The sequence below is a fragment of the Pteropus alecto genome, unplaced genomic scaffold (assembly GCF_000325575.1).
Source record: "Pteropus alecto unplaced genomic scaffold, ASM32557v1 scaffold112, whole genome shotgun sequence".
NCBI lineage: Eukaryota > Metazoa > Chordata > Mammalia > Chiroptera > Pteropodidae > Pteropus > Pteropus alecto.
Genome location: NW_006433133.1, coordinates 1,428,716 through 1,444,278, shown reverse-complemented (window position 1 = coordinate 1,444,278; position 15,563 = coordinate 1,428,716).

Here is a 15,563-nt window from a genome sequence, read left to right as displayed (position 1 = left end):
TCTTCAAAAGAAATCCTGAAATTTTGAAATTCCCATGATTTTATAGATCAATTTGTAGATATTGTGGTTATTATAAATCAGGACATGCCATCCAAGACACTGGAATAACACTTTTTTAAAAATTGAGATAATTTTCTATGTTCTTTATTGTTTTGAAGTTTTTGTTTGAGAAGTTTGTGCTCTTATTTAATTCCTAGATACTTTATTGTTTTTGTTACTATTGTAAATAATATTTAATTAAATTATATTATCTAGTTGTTTATTTCTGGTATAAAATGCTATATAATTTATAGGTTGCTCTTAATATCGGCAACCTTTTTTATTCCCTTATTAGTTCCTACAATTCCTCATAATTCTGGGTTCTTTCTAAATTTATTTTCATAATGTGCAAGCATTGCTTATCTCAGTGATGATATGCTCATTACCTATCAACTTTTCTCATTCTTATAGCAGAACATTATATTTTTAGAAATTTTATGTAATTCCTCAATACATTTGTTGAGCATTTTTATACTTCAGAACTTATGAAGATATGCAATGGTGAGCATGACCTATTTTGTTGCTGCCTTAATGGAGCATACAGCCTAGTTGATGAGATAGACAAACAAGCAAGTAATTACATTAAAGTCGGTTTTGCTATTAAACAGGAAGTAAGAGTACTATAAGAGCATATTGCATGGGCAAATGACCTATCTTAAATAATCTGGGAAGGATTCTTGAACAAAGCTACTATAGGAAGGACGCATAATTATTATCCAGCCACAGATGGAGGAAAAGAATATTTCATGTGATATAAATTTCCTGAGGCAATAGTAACTGAAAGAGTTTTATTATGGCAATAGTACAGGCAGTGAAAGGATATTTGCACAGGATGAAGCAGATATGTTAGGAAGGGGCCAGATCATAAAATGCTTAGCAAGGATTTTTTTTTTTATGTTGAGGACAATGAAAAGCTATCAAAATACTTTGGGCAAAGAATTGACATGATTAGATTTGTAACTTAATATTGGAATTATTCCCATTTAGAGGTAAGGTACAGAATGTGGGCTTGTAGCAACTCCCCTTTCTACAACAATTTCCCAATTAAGAATGTAAGGATTATGGTGTTTTGTCTAGGCTCATATAAAAGAATGATTTCACAAAAAATAAATGTTATTATATTGTAAAACAAGATGATTGGATAACACAGTTTCTAGGGTTATTTAATTTAGTAGCTTATGAACTTCAGTATTCTATGTTAGTTTCTCTGCAATTTTCTTGTTTCTAAATTTACAAGATGGGTGAATCTGACACAGTATTATCTATATGCAGAATGTTCCTCTTCAATGAGTGTCATTTATATCAGGGAAGAAAATCATTTGATAAGCTCCCTTGCAGACATTGCCTTATATTTCATTGGTTGAATCACATGCCCATTCACAGCATGACCAATCACAGAATCATTATTATCATTTTGGACTAATGAAACATCAATCTCTGAGACCAGAGAGCAAGTTCCTCATATATGAGCACAAAAATCAAGACCAAAAAATATGAAAACATTTATTGGTAAAGATATTCATACATGTACCCTTATGTTCATAGCAGCAATACTTATAATACTTAAGACATGGAAAAAAAACTGTCAATTAATGGATGATTGGATAAAGCCATAAGAAAAGATAAAATATTGCCATTTACAATAACATGGATGGACTTGGAGAGTATCATGCTAAGTGAAATAAGTCAGACAGAAAAAAACAAAAACCATATGATTTCACTTATATGTGAAATATAAAACAAGAAGTAATAAATGAACTAACATAACAAAGTAAAACAAACTCAGATACAAACAACAAGATGGTAGTTACCTGAGGGGAAAGGGGTTCAAGGGAGGGCAAAATGGGTAAAGGGGTCAAATATATAGTAATGGAAGGAACCTAGACATTAAGTGGTAAGCATGCAATAGACTATACAGATGTCAAATTATAATTTTGTACACCTGAAAATTATATAATGTTATTAACCAATGTTACCACAATAAATTTAATTTTAAAAACTTAGAACTCTATCAGTGATAAAGAAAGTGAGGATGGATTTTTGGTAGACAACCAAGAGTGTCTGCTGTGCTAAACCATAATTGAAAAAAGCCCATGTAGTCTGGCCCATGTTTAATTCTTCTGTGCTCATCATCTCCCCACACCCATCTATATTGGTATTTGCCTTGTTCTACTTTAAAGTCTTTACCTGGCTGGTCCGTTTGCCTAGCATGTATAGGAATATGGCTGTTGGTAAGTATCCAACACTGTCTACCAGAAGCCGTTTTCATATCTTTTATTTTGTTATCCAAACAAGTTAACTGATTTAGGAATTGGAAACTCAGGGTGGGGACAACTTTATCTTCCTCTTGCTGAAGCTCCTCACTCTAATAATCTTGCTCACATTCTCATTCTCAAATCTTATATTGGTAGTGCTTTGTGTATTTCAATGCCTTCTCATACTGTACCTCAGCTTATTCTTATGCAAGATCCATAAGGGAGGCAGAAGATTCCAGAGAGGTCAAGGGAACTATCAAGAGTAATCCAATTGACTCTTAGATCAAAAATTACTTCACACAAATGTGACTTCTTAGGCATTGGTCAAAAAATTCTTTCACTTTATCATTCATTATTAACTGTGATCATACTCTCATATATTTTATTTGAGAAACACTGTACTACATAATAACAGGATATGATTTGGACAAAAGAGCTGAAAGAGACTATAGAAAGAGAATAAATTAAGTTGAGAGGAAAATATAAGCCAAATCATGTCTTAGACTCACTATTCTGGCAGTAGGAAATCTGAACTCACAGTCCAGTTAAGCCATCCATTTGCATAAACCGCAGCAGGAAACTCTAAAATGGTTATGCATCTGCTCCAAAATATTGGCAAATAGAGCCCCTTTGAAACAGGAAAAACATGGTGCACTGGAATTAGGCTTCTGAGGCTCACTCATGCCTAGCCAGTTTGTAGTATAATGACACTAAGCCCAGATGGTCTGCGTGGTGTTTTCTATTTTCTACTGAATTCCTGTAGACTCTGGCATTTAAATATTCCATTGAAACATCAATTTTAATTGTAAGTTCCTCCATGAAAAAACAAAAGCACACACACACACACACACAAACAAATCATTCCCCTTCCTAACTAAAATCTAACTATAATCAGATATTAAAATGACCATTATCTCTTACCATGAATTATGTACTTTTGTTTACTTGATTATTGCTTGAGGTATCACAATATGCTTACAGGATCAGACTTGAGAAGTCTTTTTAATTCAAACACATCATCTGCAAAAACTAATTTTTTTTTTTGTTTCAATGAGTGTTTTTATGTCAAAATATTTGTGCAGGTATTTTGCATTTTATACTTTGTATATATAAAATGTTTTTTGCTGTTTTATTTTTTCATCTAAATGAAAGCATCTCTAATAGGGTATTTATAAGGCTAAATGTGAGCTTAATCAGAAAGATGAAATTAATATTATGAGTCATACGATCAGTTTCTTATGCATTTATCAGTATATTACTCAGTGACTCCCTCAAGCCTCATGCCTAAACCTTACTTCCAACTCCATACTTATTGTCTGCATTATATTTGTGTCAAAATATAGCTTGCTGTTTTCTTTTACCATTGGAGTAAGTGCTTTGAATTTTTTTTCAGTTTAGAGAATTCTTTTTTTTTTAATTCAATTATTTGGAGACCAATATTTTAAGGGATGGAGTATTTAAAATTAAAATATTCAATAGAACAGAATAAAGGGAGTGACATCAGAAGCATGGCAACATGAGGGGTCTCCCCAGGTCTCTCCCCTTGCAATAATAACAAGCTGAACATCTATATCTCAACAAATAACACCCAACCTGCACACAAGCATGTCTGAGAGATCTGCACATCAGAGCATGAGAAGGTCAGAATCGTATGAGTCTGAGGGGTAGATTGAGAGAAATGAAGCAACTCCCATACACAGTGGGATCTCCCTGAAGGATTAATGGGAGGAGAGATTTTGGGGCCAGTTCCCTGAACAGTGCTGCCTGAGTGATCAACGTGTTGCACACAGTGGAGCCCAGGGATCAGGGTAGAGAGCAGAGTGGGGACTGAGTACGAAGGGGTGACAGCTGTGTCTTATCAGCCACTGTTGCCAAGTGGGAGGCTGAGTCATGGAGCTTGGCCATACCCCTCCCCCACCAACCCAGAGTATGCCCTCTCCCTACCACATATCCTCTCTGAGCTAGCACCACTGAGTTTGTGCAACTGGTACTGAAACATACGCTACAGCTGGTACTAGAGACAGGCACGGTGATGCCAAAGCAGGACACTGAAACTTGAAACAGTACTAGAGGAAAGGAAGTAGCCACACAAATCAAGGACTCCACCAGTTAACCCTTGTCCCACTCAGACTGAGTTGGAAGGAAGCAGCTGAACATTTCATCTGACTGTTGGGGCGGTAATGGGACTTCAGAGCCTCTTCAAAGTCCCAGAACCCCATCACTCTTTGTACTTTTTCACAGAGACAGAGCCCTGGGCTTGAGCCCACCTGATTGCAGAGAAAGTATACAGCCTACGAGAGAGAAAGGGCCATTTTTAGCCTCAAAGCACAGACCCAATAGGCTTGGACATCACCTACTAAAAATCAAAAGAAAAACCCCTTCCTCTCAATCTGTTAAAGAGAGATTACTATATAATAAGTTTTCTTTTTTGAAAAAAAAAAAAAAAAGCAGGGTACACTCCTATTAATGACCAGATGGAGAAATAGTACATCAAACACCATGAACAACCAGGGAGACAAGGCAGCTCAGGAAGATAATAAAATATATCCAGAAAATAAACTTAAAGACATAGAAATATGCGATTTAAATGACAGAAAATTTAGGATTAAATTACTGAAAAAACTCAAGGAGAAAGGAAAATTCTGACTAGGAATTCTAAGAAATAAACAAAATAAACCAACAAAATTAATACTTTAATGAGGAGATTGAAACCCAAGAAAAAGAACCAAATAGAACTTCTGGAGATGAAGAACTCATTAAAAGAGATGAAGAATGAAATAGCAGGCTTAGGAAACAGATCTGACCAGATGGAGGAAAGAATTAGCAATATCAAGGACAGAAATGTAGAAATGACACATAAGGAAGAAGAATGAGATTTGAAAATGAAAAAAAAAGTGAAAGGACTCTGAAAGAAATATCTGACACCATCAGGAAAAGCAACATAAGAATAATGGGAATACCAGAAGGAGAAGAGAGGGAGGAGAAAACAGAGAGCATATTCAAATAGTCAGCAAGAATTTCCCAAATCAATGGAAAGAGCTGGATCTTCAAATACAAGAAGCAAAGAGAATACCCAATTATCTCAACTCACAAAAAGTCTTCTCCAAGACACATTATATTAAAATTGTCAAAAATTAATTACAAAATAAAAGAAGAATTCTGAATGCAGCCAGGGAAATGATGACAGTAACTTATGAAGGAAAATCCATTAGACTATCAGCAGACTTCTCAGCACAAACCTTACAAGTAAGGAAGGAGTGGAACCAAATATTAAAACTATTGAAGGAAAGAAATTACCAGCCAAGAATAATATATTCAGCAAAACTCTCCTTTAAATATGAAGGAGAAATAAAGACTTTTCCAGACATACAAAAACTGAGGGGATTCTCTACTATAAGACTTGAATTACAGGAAATACTGAAGAGTATCATTCTACCTGAAATGAAAGGATAAAAAAAAGTACATAAATATGAGTATGACTAACAGGCAGACAGAAGCAGAAAAGTTCAATCCTTATTAAGAATAGGGTATAATAAGATTAAATAATACATAATGGATAAAGGTCAAAACAAATAAAATTAAAACACTTTAAAAAGAGAAGAAGATAACAGCTACTACAACTTAGAAATGAATGTTCAGCATATATAGCAATAATTTCAGACAACAAAAACAAAACTGGGGGATGAGTAAAGATCCAAATCCACAAAAAAAATGGAGATAATATACACACAGAAGAAAATGGACTACTGTGCATATAACTATTCCTTATATAAAATTAATGGTAACCACACTCCATAAATCCAGAACTGAGGCACACAGCATAAGATATGAAGGAACAGAGGGAAAATTCAAAAAACACCAGCAAATTAAAATAACAGACAGAAACACAAGGGGGGAAAAAAAGCTATAGAGACACCAAGCAACCAGAAAACAAAAGATAAAATGGCTATGGAAAAACCTCATATTTCAATAACTACCATAAATAATATAAATTGGATTGAACTCACCAATAAAAAGCCATAGGGTAGCAGATTTCATTAAAAAAAAAAAAACTACACGCAGCCATCAAAAAACACATCTCAGCTGCAAAGACAACTACAGACTCAAAGTGAAATGGTGAAAAACAATACTTCAAGCAAATGACATCCAGAGAAAAGCTTTATTTAAATCTGACTAAATAGACTTCAAGATAAAAAGAAAAAGGTAAAGATAGACAATGATGGACACTTCATAATGATAAAGGTAACCATACATCAAGAAGACCTAACACATATTAATATCTACAGTCTCAATCAGGGAACACCAAATTATATAAAGCATCTACTAAGAAAACCACAGGGAGAAACTGACCAAAATCCAATCATAGTAGAACTAAATACTCCATTGTCAGATATAGAAAGATCATCAAAACAGAAAATCAATGAGAAAATAACATCTTTAAATGATACATTAGACCAATTAGACATAACTGACATTTACAAAGCTTTTCATCCCAAAACATCAGATTAATCATTCTTCCCCAGTGCACATTATCAAAGATTGACCAGAAGCAAGGACATAAAACTAGCCTCAACAAATTTTAAAATAAAACTGGAGATAAACTGTAAAAGAAAGTAGGAAGAATCACAAATATGTGGAAATTAGGCAACCTGTTACTGAAAAATAACTGGGTCAAAGAAGAAATTAAAGCACAACATATCAAAAATATTGGGACACAGCAAAAGCAGTAGCAAAAAGAAAGTTCATATCATTATAAGCCTATCTCGATAAACAAGAATGAGCCCCCCAAAATAACCTAATATTACATCTTTAAAAACTAGAAAAATAACAAATGAAACCCAGAGTCAGCAGAAGGAAAGAAATAACCAACATTAGAGCAGAATTTTAAAAAAAATTGAGAACAAAAAGACAGTAGAAAAATTAATGCAACAAAGAGCTGGTTATTTGAGAAGATTAATAAAATTGGCTAACCATTGGCTAGATTCAATAAGGAAAAATAAGATAGGAGAGAAATAAACAAAATCAGGAATGAAAGAGAAGTACCAAAATACAAAGGATCATGCAAGAATACTATGAAAAATTATGACACTGAATATAATAATCTAGAAGACATTGACAAGTTCTTAGAAAAATACAACCCTTTGAGACTGATTCATGAAGAACTGGAAAAGCTAAATACCAATCAGCAGTATGGAAATCGAAACAACCATCAAAAATCTACCAAAAAGTAAAAGTCTAGGACCAGATGGATTCACCAGTGAATTCTTCCAAACATTCAAAGAATATTTAATACCCATTCTTCTCAAACTCTTCCAAAAAAAATAAAAGAGTAGGCAATACTTCTTAACTCATTTTATGAAGCTAATATTACACTGATACCAAAAGCTGATAAAAACAAACAAAAAAAAAAGAGAGAGAGAGAAAACTTCAGACCAACATCTCTCATAAACACAAATGCAAAAATCCTAAATAAGATATTAGCAAATTGAATACAGCAACACATTAAAAAGATTATATATCGTTATAAAGTGGGTTTCATACCAGGAGCACAGGGACTGTTTAACATAAGGAAATCAATTACTGTGACAAACTACATATACAAAATAAAGACTAAAAATCATATGATCATATCAATAAATGCAAAAAAAGCCTTTGACAAAATACAGTATCCATTTATGATTAAAACACTTAGTCTATGGCCATGCTACCCTGAACAAGCCCGATCTCATCTGATCTCAGAAGCTAAGCAGGGTTGAGCCTGGTTAGTACTTGGATGGGAGACCACCTAGGAAGACCAGATAATAATAATAAATAAGGGATTGTAAGCTGACAAGGTCCTTGCAATTTGTGAGGTCAACCAAGAGTTGCCTTGCCTAAAAATAAACAAACAAACAAATAAATACATACATATGTATGTACGTACGTACATACATACATACATACATACATACATACATAAAGCACAATAAAATAGGCATAGAAAGAAAGTACCTCAACATAATAAAGGCCATATATGACAAACCCTCAGCTAATATTATACTTAATTGTGAAAAGCTAAATCCTTCTCCCTAAGATCAGGAATGAGACAAGGCTGTCTGCTGTCACTAGTATTATTCAATATAATATTGAGAGTCCTAGCAAGAGCAATCAGACAATAGAAAGAAATAAAAGGCATCCAAATAGGGAATGAAAAAGTCAAATTGTCACTTTTTGCAGATGACATAATTCTCTATATAGAAAACCCTAAGGGCCCCACTAAAATTTATTGGAAATAATAAATAGTAAATTTCAGAATACAAAATCAACATTAAAAATCCATAGTGTCCATATACTCTGATAATAAATTGTTAGGAAAAGAAATGAGAAAAAGCTATTCACTTTGCAATTTCAACAAAAATATTAAAATACCTAGGACTAAACCTAATGAAACATATGAAGGACCTATACACTGAAAACTATAAGATATTACTTAATGAAAATGAAGAAGACACAAAGAAATGGAAAGATATTTCGTGTTTATGGATAGGATGAATCAACATAGCTAAAATGACCTCATTACCTATAGCATTACGCAGGCTTAATGCAATCCTCATCAAAATTCCCATGGCATCTTTTAAAGAAACAGAACAAAAAAAACTTATCAGATTTATAGAGAGACAAAAAATGACCCCAAACTGCCAAAGCAATCCTGAGGAAAATAAACAAGACCAGAAGTATTGCTCCGCCTGACTTCAAATTATACTACTAAGTGACCATATTCAAAACAACATGGTATTGGCAGAAAAAAAAAAAAAAGACATACAGAATTGAGAGTCCAGAAGGAAACCCCTTATATGTGGGCAAATAACTTTCAATTAAGGGGTCAAAAACATACGATGGAGAGTGGAAAGCCTCTTCAGTAAATGGTGCTGGGAAAACTGGAAAGCCACCTGCAAAAGAATGAAACTAGACCGTTGTCTATCACCACACATCAAAATTAATTCAAAATGGATCAATATAAGACCCGACACAATAAATTGCATAGAAGAAAACATGGGTACTAAACTTATGGATCTCGGATTTAGAAAGGATCTTATGAATTTGACCTTGATGGCAGGGGAAGTAAAAGCAAAAATAAATGATGGGGACTATGTCAAACTAGGGACTATATCAAACTAAAACTAAAAATCTTCTGCATGATGAAAGAAACTGTCAAAAAGGTGAAGAGGCAACCATCCTAATGGGAGAATACATTTGCAAACAATGCCTCCAATAAGTAATATCCAAAATATATAAAGAACTGATACAACTCAACAATAAAAAAAAATCCAGTTAAAATGTGCAGATGACCTGAATAGACACTTCTCCCAAGGAGACAAACAAATGTTCAACAGACATATGAAGAGGTTCTCAACTTCACTATTAGGGAAATGCAAATTAAAACCATGCAGATACCTCCTCACACCTGTTAGAATGGCTATCATCAATAAGACAAGTGATAACAAGTGTTGGAGAGGTTGTAGGGATAAAGAAACCTTCATACACTTCTCGTAGGAATGTAAATTGGTTACAGCCACTATGGAAAACAGTAGTTTTTTTTTTTTTCCCTAATTCTACTAATTCTTGGGGTTTTTAAGTTAGATTTTTTAATGTTAATTTTCAACTTGTTTGCATTAGAGTTACAGAATGTGGTTATTTTTAAATTAATTAATTAAATTTTTTTAATGGTGACATTGGTTAATGAAATCCGGTAAGTTTCAGCTGTACAGTTTAACAGTAAGGCATATAAATATTGCATTGTGTGTTCTTCTCCCATTGTTAGATTTATTTCTGTCACCACATATTTGACACCTTTTGCCCCATATACCTCCCTCCTCCACCCTTCCCCTCTATCCTCTGGTAACCACTAGTATGTTGTCCATGTCCATGAGTTTTCTTTTTTTGTCCTGTTCATTTGTTGCTTTTAGGTTTATAGTCCACATATAAATTATATCATGTTATTTTCAACATTTTCTGTCTGATTTATTTCACTTAGGAAGATTATCTCGAGGTCCATCCATGCTGTCGCAAATCGCAGTATGTCATCTTCTCTTATGGCTGAATGATATTCTATTGTATATATGTATCACGGCTTCTTTGGCTAATCATTGGTTGCTTCCGTGTCCTGGCCACTGTAAATAATGCTGCTATGAACATCGATGTGCAAATATCTTTTTGGATATGGGTTTTCAAGTCTTTGGGGTAAATACCCAGTAGGGAGATTGCTGGATCATATGGTAGATCAATGTTTAGTTTTTTGAGGAACCTCCATACTGTTTTCCATAGTGGCTGTACCAATTTACAGTTCCACCAACAGTGTACGGGGGTTCTTTTTAATCCACATCCTCTCCAACATTTGTTATTCCTTGCCCTGTTGATTATAACTATTCTAACAGGTGTGAGATGATATCTTATTGTGGTTTTGATTTGCATTTTTCTAATGACTAGCAATGTTGAACATCCTTTCATGTTTATTGGCCACGTGTATGTCTTCTTGGGAAAAGTGTCTTTTCAGATCCTCTGCCCATATTTTAATTGCATTGTTTGTTGTTCTGTTGTTATTGAGTTGTGTATTTTAGATATTAGACCCTTATCAAAGGTGTTGCTTGAAAATATATTTTCCCATTCAGATGGTTGTCTCTTTATCTTGTTGACTGTTTCTTTTATGATAGCAGCTTTGTTCATGGTGGCTAGAACATGGAAGCAACAAAAGTGTCCTATGAGTAATGGAATATTACTCAGTCATAATAAAAGATGAAATCTTGCAATTTGTGACAACATGGACACATCTTGAGATAATCATGCTAGGTGAAATAAGTCAGAAGAAGTTAAAAACTCCATGATATAACCCATATGTGGGATATAGAACTAAAAGCAACAAACAAACAGAGACTCATGGACAAGGACAGTGGATTAGTGGTTGCCAAAGGGACGTTGGAGTGGGGAGAGGTAGTTAGAGGTAAAGGAGTTACATATGTAGTGACAGAAGGAAATCTAACTCTGGATGGTGAACACACTATGCAATATATATGCAAATTGCCTCCTTTGAATGATATACCTGAAACTTATTTGATTTTTTTTGCATCTAAGATTTTTTCCATGCAAATGTTTTTCTTAATTAAATTTTATTATTAGTTTCAAGTATACAGTGCATTGGTTAGACATTTATATAGCTTATGAAATGATCCCCCTGATTGCTCTTTCTCTCCTCTGGCTCTCCACCTAGCCATTACATTACTGCTGCCTTCATTCCCCATGCCACGCTCCCTATCTCCATGACCATCTGTCAACAACTAATTTGTATTCCTTTAACACTTGACTACTTTCTCTCAGTCCTCCATGCTCCTCCCCTCTGGCCATCACCAGATTGTCCTCTATATTTCTGAATCTATTTTCAATTAGTTTTTTCTTTTGTTTCTTTGATTCCACATATAAATGAAATCATATGGTATTTATCTTTCTCTGTCTCATTTCACTGAGCATAATAACCTATAGGTCCATCTGTGTCATTGCAAATGGTAGGATTTCATTTTTTTATGGCTGCATAATATTCTATTGCATACATGAACCATAAGTTCTTTATCCAATCATCTATTGCTGGGCATTTAGTTTGTTTTCATATCTTGGCTATTATAAATAGTGCTTCCATGAACATAAAGATGCATAGACCTTTATGAATTATGGTTTTGGTTTTCTTTGAATAAATACCAAGAAGTACAATTTCTGGGTCAAAAGGTAAGCCCATTTTAAATTTTTTGAGACACCTCCAGACTGTTTTTCATAGTGGCTGTACAAATTTGCAATCCCATAAACAGTGTATGAGGGTTCCTTTCTCTCCACGACCTTGCCAAAACTTGTTGTTTCTTGATTTATTGATAGCAATTTTGACAGGTACAAGGTGATATCTCGTTGTGGTTTCAGTTCACATTTCTCTGATAATTAGTGTCCTTGAGCATCAATATGTCTATTGGCCATCTATATTTCCTCTTTGGAGAAATATCTATTCACATCTTCTGCCTATTTTTTAATTGGATTTGTTGTTGTTGTTGTTGTTGTTGTTGTTGTTGTTGTTGTTGTTGTGTTATATAAGTTCTTTATATATTTTGGATATTAACCCTTTATGAGATGTAGCATAAACAAATATCTTCTACTATTCAGTATGTTATCTTTTCCTTTTATTGATGATTTCCTTTGCTGTGCAAAAACTTTTCAGCTTGATGTAGTCCCATTTGTTTATTTTTTTCTTTTGTTTCCCTTGCCTGAGGAGATATGTTCAAAGAAGTTACTGGTAGCAATATCAGAGAGATTACTGCGTATGTTTTCTTCTAGAGAAACTCACTTGATTTTGTTACTGTCAATCCAATAATTTTAAATTTAAAAATGAAACAGAATTAAGTCTACAAACAAATCTATTGTTGGGTTTGATCTTGGGACAAACTATTAAAATGCTCTTAGTTCTAGTCTACTTATAAGTAAAGTTAATAAAATACCTATCTAAAATGTTTTAATGATTAAATAGCTATGAAGAATAAGAGAATTCTTCCAAACTCACCATATAAATCAGTATTACCCTGGTACTAAAATCAGACAACGATACCAAAAGGACAGAAAATTATAGACCAATATCCCTTAGGAACATCGATGCAAAAATCTTCAATAAAATATTAGCAAACTGAATTCAACAATACAGTTAAAAAATCATACACCATGATCAATTGGCATTTGTTCTAAGGATGCAAAGATGGTTCAATATCCACAAGTCGATGAATGCGATACACCATGTTAACAAAATAAAAGATAAAAAATTTGATCATCTGAATTTATGTAGAAAAATTATTTGAAAAAATTTGACATGCATTATGATAAAGACTCTGGACAAATTAGGTTTAGAAAGAATATACCTCATCATAATAAGGGATATAATTAGCCCACAATTAACATCATACTTAATAGTGAAATGCTGAAAGCTTTTCTTCTAAGACCATAAACAAGACAATAATGCCTACTCTTTCCATTTTTATTCAGTATAATACTGGAAGTCCTAGCCAGACCAATTATCCAGAAAGAAAGAAAGAAGAAAGAAAGAAAGAAAGAAAGAAAGAAAGAAAGAAAGAAAGAAAGAAAGAAAGAAAGAAAGAAAGCATCCAAATCAGAATGGAAAAATTAAAAATGTCTCTATTTCCAGATGGCATGATATTATATAGAGAAAACCCTGGACACTCCACTAAAATATTTTTTTTTAATAAATGAATTTAATTATTGCAGGAAACAATATCAATATATAAAAATCAGTTGCATTTCTTACACTAACAAACTATCAGAAAATTAAGAAAACAATCCATTTACAATTGCATCAAAAAATAAAATACTGCAGAATAAATCTAACCAAGGAAAATAAAGACTGTATGATGAAAACTAAAAGATGTTGATAAAATAAATTGAAGAAGATAGAAACAAATAGAAAGATATTCTATGTTCATAGATTGGAAGAATTAATATTGTAAAATGTCCGTACTACCCAAAGCAATCTACAGATTAAATGAAATCCTTATAAAAATTCCAGTGGCATTCTCCACAATAATAGATTATACAACCCTGAAATTTGTTTAGGACCACAAAATACACCAAAACCAAAGAAATCTTGAGAAATAAGAATAAAGCTTATGGTATCATGCTTCTTGATTTCAAACTATAGTGCAAAGCTATAGTACTCAAAATAGTGTGGTATTAGCATAAAAACAAACAAACAAACATATATTAATGGTACTAAATAGCCCAGAAATAAACCCACACACGTATGGTCAATTATTTATGGCAAAGGAGCCAAGAATATACAATGGCAAATTTACAATCTCTTTAATAAATGATGTTGGGAAAACTAGACAACCAATGAAAAATAATGAAATTGGATGCCTATCTTACATCATACACAAAAGTCAACTAAAAATAGACTAGCCAAAAGTGGCGTAGATGATAGAGGCTTTGTTCATCCCTCTTGCGACCAAATCAAGACAGAGCAAACAGCAAGGATAGTTGCCTGGGATCTGAATGAATAAGCCCTACAACTAGGGAGAGAAATAAGGAATCGCCCTGCAACAAGAGGAGGTAGGACAGGGCGACAATGCAAGGCAGCCTGGTCCCTAAAGTCTGAGTAGGACAGAGGCTGTGGAAGCAGCAGCCAACAGCTGCAGATGCCTCTCAAAGAGGCTGTGTCTCTGAGAGGACTTTCGGTGTGATGGACCCGATCGCTCTGAGCACCAACACTGGGTGGGCTGCACCAGGGGCACCAGGGACTTACAAGGGGACACCGAGTTATTGGAGTGAGGGCATGTGACAAGGGTCTCTCTCAAATAAAAGTGCGAGCAGTTCCCATTGTTCCTCTGTTGAGCCCTTCCCTCTCCCTCAGCAGCACCGCCAAAGCCGAGACATCATCAAACTAGATAACAGAGGCCACTCAGCTCAGAGGATTCCTGAAATTTCGCCTTGCCAAACTCATGACCCTAGCCAAGCCACACCCAAGTGTATACTCAGTAAGTCAGATGCTTCTTGCTGAGCAGCGCCAAGACTCACACTGGTGGCAGCTGGCCTTAGTTTCTGGTGTGGTTTCTTGAGGCAACTCTAAGCAGAGTATCTGTGAATTACTTGTTGAATCTTAACAGATGGAGCTAAAGAGGCACAGGATGGAGCTAAACTTGGCTTGCAGCTGAACCCCTCTGAGGAATGTGCCACTGGATAACTACTGCACAAAGCCCTACTAATTAGACTGGGAGACTTAGGAGCTTTGCTTAGTACATGACATGGAAAGGCTTAGAAACAGACATGGAAAGGCAGTCAAAATGGGAAGACAAAGAAGCAAAAACCATATGAGAAAACAGAACAGAGATCCAGGAATAATGGAGACAAGCAATCTAACAGATGCAGAGTTCAAAATATCAGTTATAAAGATGCTCTATGAACTTAGGGAAAGTGTAGATAAATTCAGTGAAAACCTTAACAAAGAGATTAAAAAAAAACATAAAAATAGAAATGGAAATTGTAAAAGGGAACCAGTCAAAATGAAGAACACATTATCTGAGATGAAGAGTATATTAGATGGAATAAACAGAGTGGATAAAGATGATTGAACCACTGATATAAAGGATAGCAAGCCAAGGACACTCAACCAAAATGGCAAGAAAAAAAAGCCAAGACTATAATAATAATTTAAGGATCCTATATCACATTATTAAATGTAAAAATATTCGTGTCATA